This window comes from Ictidomys tridecemlineatus, chromosome 11, assembly GCF_052094955.1.
Source record: "Ictidomys tridecemlineatus isolate mIctTri1 chromosome 11, mIctTri1.hap1, whole genome shotgun sequence".
In the NCBI taxonomy this organism is placed as follows: Eukaryota; Metazoa; Chordata; class Mammalia; order Rodentia; family Sciuridae; genus Ictidomys; species Ictidomys tridecemlineatus.
This window is the reverse complement of record NC_135487.1, coordinates 56,420,848-56,438,664: the sequence shown is the minus strand read 5'-3', so window position 1 is coordinate 56,438,664 and position 17,817 is coordinate 56,420,848. Positions and strand designations below refer to the sequence as shown.

The 17,817-nt window shown below is 33.3% G+C and overlaps 1 protein-coding gene across 4 annotated transcripts in view; it reads left to right on the top strand.

The window, feature by feature from the left end:
• The window catches only part of Negr1 (neuronal growth regulator 1), a 789,855-nt gene that overhangs the window by 530,423 nt on the left and 241,615 nt on the right, over positions 1–17,817 (top strand). The gene's annotated exons all lie outside the window — the stretch shown is intronic.

The window sequence follows — 17,817 nt, the reverse complement described above, 5'->3', positions numbered from 1 at the left end:
TTCTTTTTAAATTATTGAAAAATTCTGATTTTCAAAATAAGGAATCATTGTGAATCTAATGCAGGATAAATAAATGATATGCACAGAAACATAATATTGAAGCTACAGAAAGCCAAAGAAAGAGATGTCAAGAACAATTTTAAAGAAAAGATGATAGATCACCTATAAAGCAACAGGAATTAGACTGTCAGCAGGATAATAGTAATACTATCAGTGTCCTGAGAGAAAACTTACAATTACTTATGCCTGAAAACATGAAAAAGATCTTCAAACAATGAATAAGCAAATTTGTTATAAAATGATCTGCATTATTTAACTTGAGCATTTCTATTGCAAGGTAATATCTGATTCTCCTTAAGGAGAGAACAAAACAAAATGGGTCATTTTCTTTTTGTTTGTTTGTTTGTTTGTTATTTTTTTATTAGTTGCTCATGACAATACAATGATCTTGACATATCATACATTTGATTCAAATGGGTATGAATTCTCATTTTTCCACATGTACAGATTGCAGGGTCACATTGGTTATTCTTCCACATATATACATACAGCAATACTAGTGTCTATTGTATTCTGCTGCCCTTCCTATCTTCCCCTCCCCTCCCCTCCCCTCCCATCACCTCTCTCTACCAAATCTACTGGTCATTTTCTAAACCCTTGAAGTTAGGTATATAACTGTTTCAGAGATCTCAATGACCAGTAGAGAAAATACAGTATTTTCAAGTGGAATTATTTATTTATTTGGTTGGTTGGTTATTTATTTATTTATTTTTATATATATAGCAGAATGCATTACAATTCTTATTTCACATATAGAACACAATTTTTCATATATCTGGTTGTATACAAAGTATAGTCACACCAATTCGTGTCTTCGTACCTGTACTTTGTGTAATAATGATATTCACATTCCACCATCATTAATAACCCCATGCCCTCTCCCTTCTCCTTCAACCCCTCTGCCCTACCTAGAGTTAAGAAATATTTAAATGCTGGTTTCTAAAAATCCAGCCTTCTTTTTAGCAAACTTGATAATCATAGGAGCACATGTTGACAAAGGTGTGCCATAAATTAAAGCAGTATGAAGTGCTGATCTAACACATTGAAAACTGCTGTGGAGAGTCACCTGGACCCATAGATGATTTTACATGGATAAAGAATAAACTTTTTAATATTCTGTAAAGTCACCAATACTTTGCAGGGTTATGTCTTACTACAGCATAAGCTGACATACAACAAATATTTTCACATATCTAAAATATAAGTTTTAAGCAAATGCCTGCCATATGGAAGGCCTGCTATATAGGAAATACATTAGGCAAACACATTGGTAAATAAATGAGTAAAACATAATTGTATATTTTTAAAGTTCTAGTCAATGTGGTGAAACAGACTAAAACTAAAGTATTACACAACAACCTTGAAATGGAAGGAGAGAAATGATGTTTAAAATATCCTAAAGCTTTTGTATTATTATGAAAAAGTAAGCCAATTGATTTGCTTAAATCCAAAATTAATAACATAGAAACATACAAAGGAGTAGGACAAAGCTAAAATCTATTTTTAACACAATAAAATAAAGTCTGCTAGTGCCTTCATGAACTTTCCAGCCTTCAGAAATCTGAAAAACTTCCATTGTTTATAAATTACCTAGTCTAAGGTATTTTGTTATATCAGACTTAATAAACTAATACAAAATTTAATTGACAAATATAATAGGCAAACTTCTAATGAGATTAGTTAGAAGTAAAAGAAGCAACAAACAAAATTAAAAATAAAGGGGTAGTACAGAACTCTACATCCTGCAGAGAATAAGCAGGTATAAAAAGACTATCATTAATAACTTCATGATAATAAACTAGAAAGGTAGAATGGATAAATTTCTAAAAATATTACTTTCTAAACAATTCCATGAACAAACAAAATCAGAATGACCCTTTATCCTCAGAGATACTGAATCATCTCCCCTAAACGAATAAATTTCAGTTGTTTTCATAGGAGAATTTGAACTGACAACAAATAAATTCTTAAAATTCACACAAACTCTTCATGAGAATTTTTAGAAAACTGAAAGAATACTTCCAAATCATTCCATCAGATTTAAATAACAGTAATGAAAATTATATAAAGATATTAAAAGACAAACATAAATAGGAAATAGATGCAGAAATACTAAACAAGATACTAACATACTGATTCCAGCAATGCTTAACAAAAGAAAACCACAATCAAGTTATGAGTTGAAGGTTGAGTTACATTGTAGATTAAAGGGAAAAAAAATCAAAAGTAGATTTTAACAGAATCAAGGAAGTAAAATCAATAAATTCAATATATTTAACGTAGTAAACTAAAAAGAGAAGAGGACTTAATCTGATGGCAGGCATGTATAAAATATCTACAGCAAAATCTTAATTAACATGGAATAGTTATATGCTTTTTCTTTAAGATTAGAAATAAAAGAGTTGACTATCAGCACCTATATTCAACATTTCAGTACAGTTACTTGTATTAAAAGACAGAGAAATAAAGGACCTCAGAACTTGTGTTCTGCATGTGCCTCTCCAAAATTCATGCTGAAACTATTCCTCACTGTGGTGTTGTGGGGCCTTTTGGGTAATGTCTGAGTTATGAGCACCTTATAAAAGATGGTTCTGCCTCCTAAGGATGCAGGAAATAGATGTCAATTAGGAGGCCCACACCAGATATGGAATCTGCTGGTGACTTCATCTTGGACTTTCTAGCCTCTAGACACCTAATAAATTGCTATTGTTTTAAAATTACCTAGTCTAAGGTATTTTGCTTTATCAGTCATAGTTCAATCAATTTGAATAAATTCCTACAAAACTGAAAAATAAGTATGTCAACGGGCTGGGGCCGGGGCTCAGTGGTGGAGGGCTTGCCTTGCATGTGTGAAGCAGTGGGTTCGATCCTCAGCAACACATAAAAATAAGTAAATAAAATAAAAGTATTGTGTCCATCTACCACTAAAAAATATTCAAAAAATAAAATAAATCAAATTGCTTTTATTTGTGGATAATGTCATGTTTTGTACCATAAAGCCAAAAGAATTCCTGTAAAAGCTGTTAAGAAGTTTAGCTGAATAAACCAGACAATAAATAATAAGAAACTAAATTTAGGTATTTAATTTATAATAATAAGTATGTATAAAAGTTTATCTTAGAGAAAATATATAAGTCTTTCTGGAAAAATATAAATCTTATGAAAAAGATTTTACTTGTTTAGCCATATAACAGGATAAAATTATGTCTGAGGGCATCAAGTACTCAGGCCAGACTCAGAATCAAGGGTCCTGTATTTTCTCTCATATGTGGCAGCTAGAGAGAAAAAAGTACAAGGGAAACCAGTAGAATAGAAAGAGGGATCAGGGGAAGGCCAATGGGGAGAGAAAGGGAAAGAACTGGGGAATGAAATTGATTACATTCTATTATGTGCATGTACAGATATGTCCAAATGAATTGCACTATTATGTATAATCATAATACAGCAGTTTAAAAAGGAACTTAAGAGACCTTAACTATGAAGAAAGGTAAAAGTATTTTTAAATCTGGAAATTCATACTACCCCTGTAATAAAAATACTGTTTTTTCTCAAATTGATCCATAAATTAAATACATTTCTAATGAAGATCCCAACAGATATTTTTGGCCGTCTTCACAAACTGATTCTAAAATGAATATGGAGAATCAAAGAGGTCAAGAAGACTCAAGCCAGTTCTAAAAAGAATGAAAGAGTATAACATATTTGTAATTAGAAAGTTTGGTGTTGTTAGAAAGCAAAATATATAGGACTATAGAGTAGAGAGATCAGAAAAAATTAATGGTCAATAATTACAGTTGAAATTCAAAGCTAGTTCCGTTTGATTCCTAAACTTCTTCACATAAAGTCCAGAGTAAACTCTACAAAATACACACCTGTCCTGCTTAAAAATCTTGAGTGGTTTCCCCTTCTTATAGGAGTATCAGTCCCTTGGTAGGATACTCCAGCCTCTTCTTGATCTGGCCCGGGTTAGTCAGGTTCCGGTCTCTTGCAGTGTTCTCTCACCTTACTCTCCTTAGGAGGTTGTCTCAATCTTAAAGAGGAATTTGTTTCCTGTATTTGCCATGTGGTTTTGAAATTAGGACTGAAGATACAATCTTGAAGGTCTTTTTGTTTGCTTTCATGCTGATGACCTAATTCCTAATACTCTGTCCAGCCCCAAATGAGTCAATTTTGACTGCAGTATTTAATAAATAAGTCAAAGATGGCACTTTCCTGGCAGCCCACTCACCATGAAAGTGTAGTATGCATATACAATTGAGTCCTTTGATGTGGCCATTATATGAAGCTTGCTCTGGGAGGACCTGACTAGCAGTAAGGGGTGTTGTGTTGTTAAATGTGCTGGTGGTCAATCACTCAGAATGTGTCCAAATGTAATCATGTAAGATAAAATTTGAGTAACCACTTTATTACTTCCTGAATTATACTAATTTTGTTATAGAATAAATCACATTCTTACCACACCATGTAATTGACAAATGAAATAGAGGCTAAGCTTCAGTGTAATATAGTAAAGAGAAAAGCTTTTAATATGAATATTCATTTTACATATATCATAGTTGTCCAGTGTTTCAAATAGAAAGACAAAAATTATCTGGCTTAAAATTACCCTTATTTTCTTTTTATTAATTCCAACTAGATATAAGCAATCAATTTCCTATCTTTCCATACAATAAAAATATAACAGAGTATACATTTTTCCTCACTTGTATGCATGAATTGTCTTAGAGGTGTTTGCATACTGTTTTCCTTTAGCACTGCACTCTACAAATCCATCATTGTGACTGTACATGTGCTCCATGAAAAAAAAAAAGTAGTAGAATCTGAAGTTCTGTCCATTTATGGACAGAAATCGTGAGGGCAATTTTCAAATTGATTCACAATAGATAAAAGATATAATCCAACTCCCTGTTACCAGTAGATCTTATTAGCATTTTCCATTATATTTTATAAAGCAAATGCTGATTTATGCTTAATAATCTTGATTTTTTCCTTTACAACTTCAGTCTCAGATTGAGAAGATTTTAATGTCCCAGGAAGCTAGATTGCAAGTTATACACACATTACTCCAGGCTCACTAACTTTTCCATTTGTAAATTATGTTCGAGGACATTACTAAACACGAGAATCAGTGTGGCCATGCTGAGACAGTGAAAAATGAGACACATGCTCCGTGAAACAGGCTTTTATTTTAATTTATGTAAAATTGTCAAATCCTAAATTAATGAATAGCAAGTGTGAACTTCCAAATGGGCTCATGTGGAAATATTTCTATTTGTGGTTATCTTTTTAAATTGTATTAAGGGCTTTTTCTTTTGTGGCTGTAAAATAAATATAACTTCATACCAAAACCCAATATTCACTCAATGAGAGTATAGCAGACATCAAATAAAAGCAGCCATGCAACTAAAATTAAAGTTCAATATCATTAATTTAATTATAGTACATAATCATTTGACAGTGCTACGGATTGGATTTAAAGGATGATATTGTAATTGATTGTTAATCATTAAGAAGCATGCAATAAAGATAATGCTGCCTGGGTGGTGGAAAGTTAGGATTTTATCCTGTTCAGGGACCAGATTGTGGGAACAAATGACTCCTGTCACCATCAATGAATCCTTGAGGATGGAAATGGAAAAAGAATGCTCCTCTGTGAATATGTGGGGCAATAATATAGTGACCACTATAATAGAAGGCTAACAATGAGCAAGCTTGTTGCTAAACACTTTGCATATGTTATCTCACTTAGTCTTTACAATAAACTGTGAGGGTAGACATCATTATTTTCATGTCATAATAGAAGGAAATATAGTTCTGTGGATTGAATTCACCCACACATGGGCATGCATAATAGGCGGGTGATAAGTCTGATTAGAAAGCCCAAGCTTTGAACCACTACTTATATTCCCTCCATTGAATATCTGCAAAATACATTACCCTCAGTTTGTTTGGTAGTTGCCTGTCCTGACAATTATCCTTTACATTCTACCAGATGTTTTCTGGGAACATCCTCTTTCCCTCAGAATTCTTTCAAATCTCTCTTCTACACCCCTTCTCTTTCATGATGTATTAAGGGGGAACTGAGAGAATAAAAATATTTTACTTTTTTTTTTGGTGCCAGGTATTTAACCCAATGGCATTTAACTACTGAGCCATATTCCTTCTCCTTTTTTGTATTTTATTTAGAGACAGGGTGTCTCTGAGTTGGTTAGGGCCTCACTAAATTTCTGAGGCTGGCTTTGAACTAGTGGACTCTTGCCTCAGCCCCCACAAACTACAGGGATTACAGGTGTGCACCACCATGCCTGGCAATATTTTACATTTTGATCTATGCTACCAGAGGACTCTAATTGATAAGAAAAAGATAATAAGAAAGGTAATATTATGTGCCCTTCAGGTTACATTAAGAAGAGACAGTGGTTGACAAGGCACCCAATAATCATTCAAGAAAGTTCTTACAAAGAAGAAATGTCCTTTTGCATGCAAGATCACCCATGGTTTGTTGGTGGTATTATAGGGGTTTCTCTTGCCTTATAGCAATAATTTCACTGTAGTGCCACTGGGTTTTCATTGTTTGTAGTTCCCTGGAAATTGATGATTAGATAAAATATGAAATAAGGCTATAACATCATTTTTTTCTCATCAGATTCTACTAGTATTTTGTTATTGATTCACTTTATTTTTATAAAAGTTATTGATTCACTTTATTTTTATACTTAAACCAAAAAATCTTTGAGATGTATTGGAAGAAATTCTTTTCTTAAGAATAATTTCTAGAATAATAATTGTCCCTAATTTGCAATATGTTCACATACATATATACATGAAGAAAAAAAAAAGTCATTGGAGGCTTGGAACATTTTCCCCAAATAAGAATATAAGAGTAACTAAACTTTGAAACTTACAAAACTCATTCCCAAGCCTTATACTATTTTGCTTCGCACAACCATTGTATATTGTAAATAAAAACTTCCTATTTTGAGGGAGAATTACTGAACTCTGTAAAAGTTTAGTATCATGCTAAAAAATCAAACAGCTGCTTAGCATCTATGTTGTGACCGAAGTTACGTTGTTTGGGACAAGACATAAATTCCTTGTTCTATTCACGATATGTATGTATGATTTCCATCTATACCACAAACCCAATTTAATGCATCTGAACTATATGCCTAGTAGTGAATACTAGTTTTTCACTATTTATTTGGAAACCGCAACCCACATTCAAGCTCATAATCCTATGTATAAGAATATTTTTTCCTCGTGCTCTAAAACAAAAGTTATCCAGTGTCTCTTGGCTGACTTCATGGTGAACAGGAAAGTCTTTTGTAGTGCTCCATAGGACATCTCAGGACACCACAAGTGTTTCTGTGCAAGGACAGGAGCACCTGAACTTTCCACATGACTCACATTCAGAGTGGGTGGAAGATCTAGTATCAGATGAGAGATCAAATCAAAGGCACTAAACTCTGTTCCCAAAGACATACTTGAGTTAATTTTTTCTATTTGTTAACTGGGTATATTTATACCTGTTTTAAATATTGCTTCTGAGAGTTCTAATACACACAAACATACTATATGAGTGTGTGTATACTATAAGCAGTATCTATAGCAAAATACCTTTTTTTAATTAAGAAGGATTTCAATAGAGTGAGTGGAAAGATAACTTTAAGTGAATACAATTACAAATGCATGGGAAGTATCATTATTTCCTAGTTTAGGACTATCTTACATATTTGATTTGCTGGATTAATGTTTATTTTGAAATTTTCAAGATCTTTCTGCTGGTGACAAATTACATAATTATTATTTTGTTCTATTTAAAATAGAGGTAAGTGTTGATTTTATGTGAATGGTAGCAACTTGGTAAAAAGAACTTTGAATTCCAGATAGGTTTTTTAAAATACAAAAAAATGTTCCAATTAGTTATTCAATATAGTAGAATGTATTTTGACATATTATATATATATGGTATATAACTTCTCATTCTTCTGGTTTTACATGAGGTAGAATTACATTGGTAATGTAATCATATATGCACATAGGGTATGGTGGTGCACACCTATAATTACAGAGGCTTAGGAGGCTGAGGCAGAAGGATCATAAGTCAAAGCCAGCCTCAGCAATTAAGTGAAGTCCTAAGTAACTCAGTGAGACTCTCGCTAAATAAAATATAAAAAAGGACTGGGGATATGGCTCAGTGGTTAAGTGCCCCTGAGCTTAATCCTGCTACCAAAAGGGAAAAAAATTCCAGATAGTTTTAGAAAATAATTTTTATTAGCAATAAGAGAAGATCGACTATATCTAGATCAATCATTTTTCTAAAAATGGAAGAAACAAATGATTCTGTTTCTTACCAAGCATTTGCTTTTTCTAAAATATACTTAGAGAATTGAGAGATATTTTTTTCACATGCAATACCCAAAATGGCATTTCAGTGATGGCATTAATACTATTCTATTATTGTATGAACACAAAAATTAATATACAAAAGAAGTGTGAGTCTTTGTAAATTTTCCTGTTATTGCTTTCCTTGTCTATGTTCTCCATAGAGACTTAACTCTATTACACTGTGTCTAAAACATAGTAGGAGCTTGGCAAATAATTATTGAATAGAGAATAATTTAGTGAAAATAAATACATGTGGGCATCCGCTCTGTGTAATTACTGTAAGTGCTGACTTGATTGCTCACACAGTGTCACAAGTCAAAGGGAGCATGTCTGTCAGTGTCCTGAAACAGATTGCTTAGAGCTAAAGATGCATGAAGGCTTTCCACATTTTTAATATGCTTTACTTTCATTATAAGGGAAATAATGTTTTCAAATACAAGGAGACTAAAAAATGACATTTTAGACTCAATCATGCCATATTATAGCAAGTTGATTTTACAGCTGCTTTCCATGATCAGGCGTACCATAAAAGCTGGGACTAAGTTGAAATTTTCTCTGTATATTCAATGCCCATTATAAAGAAGGAACTAAACATATTTCTGTTGGATATCAAACTGGTAAAGTGTGAACAAAGGATAATACATTTGGGCTTTCTTGTCTTTACCCCAATGTGTGGTTAACTTTCTTGCAAAAAGATGCATTAGTAGAATAATAAGCTGATGTCCTGGTTATAGTATATGGATATGATTGCTAAGTAGTCCCTGTTGATTTCAACCACCACAATTGTAATCAATGGCAGACCAGGCAAGCAGTTAAATGTATTGTGATGGGCTCTAAAAATTTCCAATTTAAAATTCCCTTATCCTAACTCATTCATGATCTGTTAGTTTTATTATTTGATAATTCATTGACACCAATTATATTTTTTTCTGGTGTCAATTTAGTTTTATGTTAAAGAATACACCTGGGTTTTCCCTTTTTTTTTAATTTAAAAAAGCCTCTTTCAATGTACTTACCATAGCAGTGCTATTTGAAAGTTTGATTTGGAAACCACTGGACACTCTATCCCTCTATTAGGTCACCATGAAGCACCTCCTCATATTAAAGAGGTGCTCCATGTTGATCTAATAGAGGATTCTGGTTTACTTTGTTGATACCAACATTTTCTTTTCATTCATTTAACAAGTATTTTAAACAACTATAATGTACCGCTCTGCAAAGATTATGATGCAAAGCAGCGAGCAAGATAAGACAGGATCTCTGCCTTAATAGTACCTATAATCTAGCAAGGAATATATACCTTTTGAAACATGTTTTTAAAAAACACAACTCAAGTATTTCAAGGGATCCTCAAGTGTACTTTTAGAGTAACTTTTAATGGAAATAGTGATTTTTACCTAAGTTCATTTTGTCTCCACCTAAAGCACTCTTAGTTAATACAGCAAATGATTACATTATGATTATGGTTACTCCATATCAATTTTCTCAACACTAAGATAAACTTTATAAACTAGTATTAAATTACTCAGCCTTTAATTCTGAAATATACTTGTAAGGTCCTTGCTTAGTGTCTGGAAGGCCATCTTAAGTGACAGCACCATTTTAAGACAAATTTCACTTTCCTACCCAAGGGGGTTTCTGAGAAAGGCTCACCATTCCCTCATACCAACCCCACCCTTAACTGCCCACATTAGGACCCACCCGGCGGCTCTAATCCCTGAGCCTGCCCTATAAAAGTCCTGATCCCCAGGCCTGTTTTGCCTCTCTCTGTCTATGGAGAAATGTGCCTTTATTTGTCAGCTCTGACAAATAAACTCTCATGTGTATCTCTGCCTGGTCTCCATCTCATTTCTTGCTCACTTGTCTCCGGGTTCCTTGCTTTCTTTTCAATACTTACCTATTCAGAGCATGTATTTAGCATGGTCTATAACATTTATATAACTTTCAATATAAGAATCTATGGAATGGTGCAAATAAAGAGAGGACAGTAACAAAACATTCCTTAAAATTTTGAAAAAAAGAATAACAATCAATTCAAAGAGAATAGCTATATAAATGGAACCTGGAAATAGATTAATTGAACACTATTAAGAATCCACACTTCACTGGGAAATTATGCTGGCTAAATTACATTGTCATATTGTGTGCATGTATAAACATGTAACAACGAATCCCATCATTATGCACAATTATAATGAGGGAAAAAAAGAATCCATGGTTATGAAACAGAATCTAATTAAAGAGTTGTATATAACAGAAATCAGTGGGAAAACTCTAGTAGTCATAATTATCAGGCCTTAAGTAATGAGAAACTATAATGGAAATTGTGGGTCAGTAAAAGATAAAGGATGGAATATCAGGATGGACTTGAGATTGTGATGACTTTGCCAAAATGACAGATATATATACATAATGCCCTGGAATCCACTGCTTGAAAAGGTAGCCTAAAAAAGCTTAGTTTTCCTTTTACATTATTCTTTATTTGTATAAATCTTAATTTCTCAAACTCATATCATTTACAATATCTATCAACTTTTCCCTTATTTTCAAAGAACTATTATAACCATAACCCAGATTTTACCAGGTGCCTTCCTTTTTACCTTTCACTGATGAGCTTTACTAATAATGGGGCTAAGTGAAGGATTCTCTTTACTGTATTTCCATCATACATCATTTCTAGGTAAGAAATATGTAGTTTACATTCTTGCTCACTATTATCATGAGCAAGAATGTAAACTACATATGGTGCAACATTGTCTTATACTCTGAAACCCCTCAAGTATGTAGTGGAATTGTTCTCACCATCTTACATCATTTTGACCCATTAATGTTAATTAGACTAACAAAGCTAGTAGTGATAAGTATATAAAAATTTTTTTACTGCAAAGTTAAAGGAACAAAATGGAAAAAAGGATTGGTATGTAGCATACTAAAATTTCAGCCTATTTGATTTCTGCTTCCAACTCTGATGAAGAGCTTTGAGATAGACTCATGAAGTAGATTCAGAATTTTGAGAAGAAACACAATAAAAATTTTAAATGCCCAAATATTACTTAAAAGTATCAAAGAGATGCTAACACAAATACTTGTGAGTAGAGATAATTATCATTTTTCAGCTTTTTTTATTCTGGGCATCTGCCTATTTGAGGTTCAGGTCAGGAGAATCCAAGTGTTTTCTTGGGCAGAGGGCCACTGCTATGGACCACAGAAAGAAGAATTGTTGAGGATTTCAAAGAGGTGAGGAGACAAAATGAATATTTAAGGGTTGAGAAAAGATAGATAAGAACAAAGCCTAACACACGTAATTTCCTCAGATATACCAATTTTTTAGATGAATAAGAAAGGAATTTAAGAAATTAGATGGAAATACATGAAAATCAAAGTTAAAAATAATAATTTTTATCCGTCTTTCTATGCTGAGTAAATGAGATTTGGTATTATTAAACTTCCAAGAGGAAAGATCGAGGTGAGCATACAAGCAAGCCTTCATTTGAAATTGTTACAGAGAACCCTTGAGTGGGGACCAACTAGACACATGGAAGCTTAAAAATTTTAATCCAAACTTAATTGAGATCAGTTACATATAATTAACATAATCAGTTCCCTGCTGTATTTTTCTACCTGATAAACGTGAACAAGTTTTAGAGGAAAATATCATGATCTAGAGCCAGTATGATTTTTATTATACAAGGTAGAGTATTCAATTGAAAATACCAGGCCAAAAGACAGAAACAAATGGAAAAACACAAGAGATTAAAAATACACAACAGACAGAGAGTCACACATAACCTAAAAACTGGAGTAACAAAGACTAAAATTATCATGAAAAATTTCAAAGAAATAACTAACACCCTGCAGCATTTTATTGATTTATTTGAATCCATAAAAATCAAGTGGAAATTATAACTGAAAATATGCTAACTGAGGTTAAGAAATCAACAGATGAGCTTACGACTTGCCAGACATAACAAAAGAAAGGATTAGTAAATTGGAAGCTGTATTAATAAATAGCAGGTATACAAAGTAAAGACAGAGAAAATGAAGATGGTTAAATAGAGAGAACATATGTCATGGTAGACACGCTATCAACTATATAAGAAATTGTAGTTCCTGGAGGAGAAGAGAAAGACAATAGTCCAAATGAAATAGCTGAAGAAATAATAGCTAAGCCTTTTTTTTTTTTTCCAAAATTGACGAAGACATGAAGTCTAAAATTTAAAAATAAAAAAGTGTGAACTTCAAGAAGGGCGAGATAAAGAAGTCTAGGGTAAATACATTATAGGCAAGCTTCTAAAAATCCAAGATAGAGAAAAAAATATCTTAAAAGCTGTAACACACACAAGGGAACACAATAACTTCAAAATGCACCAATAAGACAACAAATTTTTCAACAACAAAGAAGTGAAAGTCAGAAGGTCATGTAAAGATAACTTTAAATTGCTGAAAGAAAATAACACAGCTAGCATTGTATTCCAACAAAAGATGATTGTAAAATGAGAGTAAATAAGAATGCACTCAGATAAACAAAGCTGAGATAATTCATCACTGGGGGATGAACACTAAAAGAAAACCTAAGTCATATTTTTTTCAGGCAGAAGAAAAATGATCACAGATGGTAACACAGAAGCAGGAGGAACTAGGAGCAATGAAAAGAGTAAATATATGGTATCTCTGTAAATGAATGTTGTTCACACAGAACATTAAATATAATGTTCTAGAATATTAATATTTATCTCAAATTAAAATATTTGACCACAACAAGATAAAGAGTAATGAAAGTAGTGTTCTAAGGTCATTGTTTTATAAGTGAAATGATAAAATATACTGAAATAACTCTAGGTTGCTTGTTTCAATATCTAGAAAACTACCATTAGTAAAATATTGTAAACCAAGAGAAGTAATAGAGAGCTGGGCACAGTGGTGCATGCTTGTAATCCCACCAGCTTGGAAGGCTGAGACAGGAAAATAATGAGTTCAAAGCCAGCCTCATCAAAAGTCAGGCACTTAGCAACTCAATGAGACCCTGTCTCTAAATAAAATACAAAATAGGGCTGGGGACTCAGCTCAATGATTGAGTTCCCCTGAGTTCAGTCCTTGGTGCCCCTCCCCCAAAAAAGTAATATAGAAAAATAAAGTAATAAAAACATCTACTCTAAAGGGGATAAGAAAAAACAAAGTGAAACATTAAATTATAAAAAAACAAATAATTAGATTTTAGATATCCAAATATTTCATTAAATAAATCAAAAGTAAATAGAATATATGCTCTGACTAAAAGACACAACTTAAATAGGATATTTCATTGAGTTTAAAAAAATATAGAGCTAGACCAAAATAGTTTGTGTAATTTTACCCTCAGACAAATGAGATTTTAAGGTCAGAAACTTAATTAGAAATAGAGAATTACATTTCCATAATGACAATGAGATCTACTACTAAGAGATTAATCAAAATTTGAAATCTGCATGTACTCAATAATACAACATAAAAAAGTATAAAGCAAAATCTGACCTAAGTAAACAGAGTTATAGGAAAATCTGTAATTATACAAAAAACAGTAGTAAATCTCTCTCAATAAATAAATGATAGAGGAAGTAAACCAAAAACTCAGTAATGGTTCAGTAGATAAGAACAACATAGTCAACACATGTGACGTACCATGGTGGCTCACACAAAGCAGACTGCTCTTGGAAACATTCTCTCCATTTCTGACCTGGTTCTCTATCTATATAATCTCATCTGTAAATCATCTCTCTGCAACATTTTGTTCCCTTCCTTGAGAAAATACCAACCCTTCTAAGCAAGGAATACTCATTTTTATTTCCTTTCTTCCTATCAGAAGGCATCCAGATGGTTACTGTTTTAAGGTTCTAGGCAAAAAATGAAACCTCAGCCACAAAAAAAAAGTAGATAAAGGTTCTCTAAGTCAACTTCCATCTTTCCATTACTGAGAGTTGTGTAAAGGCCATCACCAGTACTAATAAAATCTTTAATGGTGCTTATCTGTTAAAAATAAATATTCTATTGAATGAAGAAAAATAGTTATTCATGAGTGAGTGCTAACTCTAATTTCTAGTAGCCCTCATTATCATGCTAAAAAGGAATCTTCCCTCTAACAGCCTAGCAGTAACTAAAAATGGCATGCCAGCTCCTGGTGGCTGCTTCCAGTGTTACTCTGGGAATGGCACAAGCTTTAATTACCCATGTTCTCCTCTAATAAAAGGAAGTAAAAGGTGTTTTAGTTTTATCTGGTCAAATAAGGATGCACTCTTCTTCCAAGAAAAAGAAGAATAAGGGTAATGGGCAGTTTACCAGCTGAATGAACTTCTATGTGACACTTTGAGAGTTGTTCAAACAAGTCCAGATGACACAATGAAGATTTCTGTATCAGGGAAGAAATATTTGGTTAAATTCCAACTGAAACAATCACTTTAACTGTTAGTGCCTAGCATAAAGTTTTTAACATGTATATATATATATATATATAACTTTTATCTTCCTTTCATACGTGTGTGTTTGTGTGTGTTTGTGTGTGTGTGTGTGTGTATCAGCAGAAAGGAAAAAAATAGGAGTAAACTTATGATTTAGTTATAATCCACTGCTACTTTCATATAGATTAACAATACCCATAATCATTATCATCATCATCATCATCATCATCCATAATAATAATAATAATTGTTAAAAATGTATGTAGTGCCTAAACCATGCCAAAACTTTTTCTAAGCACTGGGCAAATATTTACTCTTTGCAATATGCTGTGACCCTTATTTTACAGACAAAAATGATGCTCAGGGAAATTTAAAAACTTTCTCAAAGTAAGCAGAAGGGATTTGGAGCTAGGCAGTTTAGTTTGGGGCACTATGCCCTTAATCATTTTGCTACACTAAATTTCAACACAGAGGTAAAGTTTTGGTAAGATATTAGTCAAGCTATTGAGGCACTTTTGAGACACAGTACTCTGGCTTCCTCCTTACCCTGAAAAAAATGACAAGTGTAAGTCTTTATTTTTTTTAACGTTTACAAAAAGTAAAATTTTTTGTTAAGTCCTTCCCAGTAATATTTCTATATCACATCCCCCCACTCCGTTAGATAGCTCTCTCCACCAGACACCAATGTGTAGAATCAGCTAGAACCCAGATCTCCTGGCACCATCCAGGACTCTTCCTCATGCTAATATCAAGGGATTACCAGTGACAAATTCTGCTCCCTCACATGTTGAAGTATAACATTGGGGAAACAAGGCAAGGCAAGCATATAAAGCAAGGTTTATTTAAAAATGGGTAACATAGACTTTTCCCTGGAGGGAGAAGGGGGCTGTAGCTGGTATCCTGGTATCCCATTAAGTAAGGGTGTTTTGCCTTTTTATGTTACAAGCTTCCTTTGTCTCCTGCTCTCTTTCCCTTAACTCTCTCCTTCCTACCTTTGTGAGTAGGCCCAGGAGATGCTCAGATAGGATGGCCAAAAGGTGAGAAGCAGATGGACAGGGGGAAGGGCTGAATGGAGCAGCCCAGGACACATTAATTAATGATTTTTATAATTCCCTATAGGGAGGGGCGATTCCTGGGACAGGTTACCTTAGTAACAGATTGGAGCAGGGACAAGTTACCTTAATTGGGTAGAGGAAGAGCTCTGAAGGCATTTCAATCCCTCAGGAGGCAGTCTCCAACTTCCTGCTATCACTCAATTGGCCTCCTTGATCCGACTTGACTCAGTTTACCTATCTATACTGACTGCCTGTCTAATTCTGGCTTCAATGCCGCCAGATTGCAATTCTAATGTTCCCATCTGGCATAATGTATCTGAAGTTACTGCTCACATTCTCACCTGTGTGTATTTCACAGACCTTGGTTTTACTGCACAGTTATACAGAAAAGCTTAATTCATTACCACATTTTAGAAACCAGCTTTCGATGTCACTTGTGGCAGTTTGCATTGAATTACTCAAAACATTCAGAATGTATTTTTCAACTCACTTAAAACTGTCACATTGAAATCTAAACCCCCATGTTTCCAGCTTTAAAAAAAAAACCCAAGGAATAAATTATGTAATTTTGGCATTTGTTAAGATTCTCTTCACTTTATATATGGTGTTCACCTTTTCTATTAGGTAACATTTAATATCAGTAAAGTGCTTTGCCTTCTCTGTACAGCCCTGCTCTCATTTCTTTTGCCTTATGGACTTCAGTTATGACCAGACATAATAATTAATATATTCCTCTAGAAAGGTATATTATAGTAATATTATGAATGTTAATACTAGACCAAATATTTGTTCATGCCTACAGACAGATGCCCACACAATATTGGAAATTGGTTTGTTATATATGAGGTCATGAGACTTTTTTTTTAATAGGCACTTGTAGTTGGGAAATAATGGAATGACTTCAATAGCAAAATAAATCTCAGGTTGGAAGGTGGTTTAGAATGCAACTTTTAAAAAATCATTCAAAATTACACTTTAAAGAATAATGAAATATAGAAGCTATTCAGCTCTGTCTGCAGAACTTTTTCTGGTATGTTAAACATTTGAAGTCATAACAAGAGCTATACTTTGGCATAAATTTACAGAACAAAAGGAAAGTGAGCTTTTACTTCTGAGTGGGTATATTCTAGATAGAAGATTTGTAGTAAATCCCCACATAATTGCAGTCTAGGCTTAAAATGTTTCACCATGGATGTGGCACTTACATCTGTGAAAGGCTCCAATGCCATTTCCAAAGATAAACACTGCCTATTCTATATCCCAATCAAAATGAAAGATCTTTAACAGATCCGGGGTGGGTGTTAGTATGTTCATTTTTAATGCTGATTGAGTGCCTATGCTTTGGCTTCTAAAAGAACTGACTATTCTATTTCCATTGCAGGTCCCCACCACACACACACACACACACACACACACACATACACACACACACACACACACACACACACACTTTGCAAAGACAGACAAAGGAAATTCCCTCAAGGGCTTCTTTAGTATGTGGCTCCCATAAAGGAATTATTTTGTTTTAAGATCCATAGTTTGAATGCAAATGAGTATTGTTGAGAGTGATCATAAAAATCCTAAAAAAGAAAATGGTATATAAGATAGAAGCATTGCTTGGAAGTATGTCTTTATGTTCATACATGAAAGAGAGGTTAAAAAAAATGTTTCTCTGAAGCATTTAGGTTTGCTGTGTATTCATTGGTACGTTCAGGATCTGTGCAACTGTTTCCTGTGAGGGGAGAATGAGATGGAATGAGTCAGATGACTAACTGCTAACATCTTGAAAGCAGAGCTATTTCTAATTTACTATTTTATCCTCAATACTCAGTGAAGAATCCATCAAATAAACAAATACGCTTAATAGTTTAATGAATGAACAA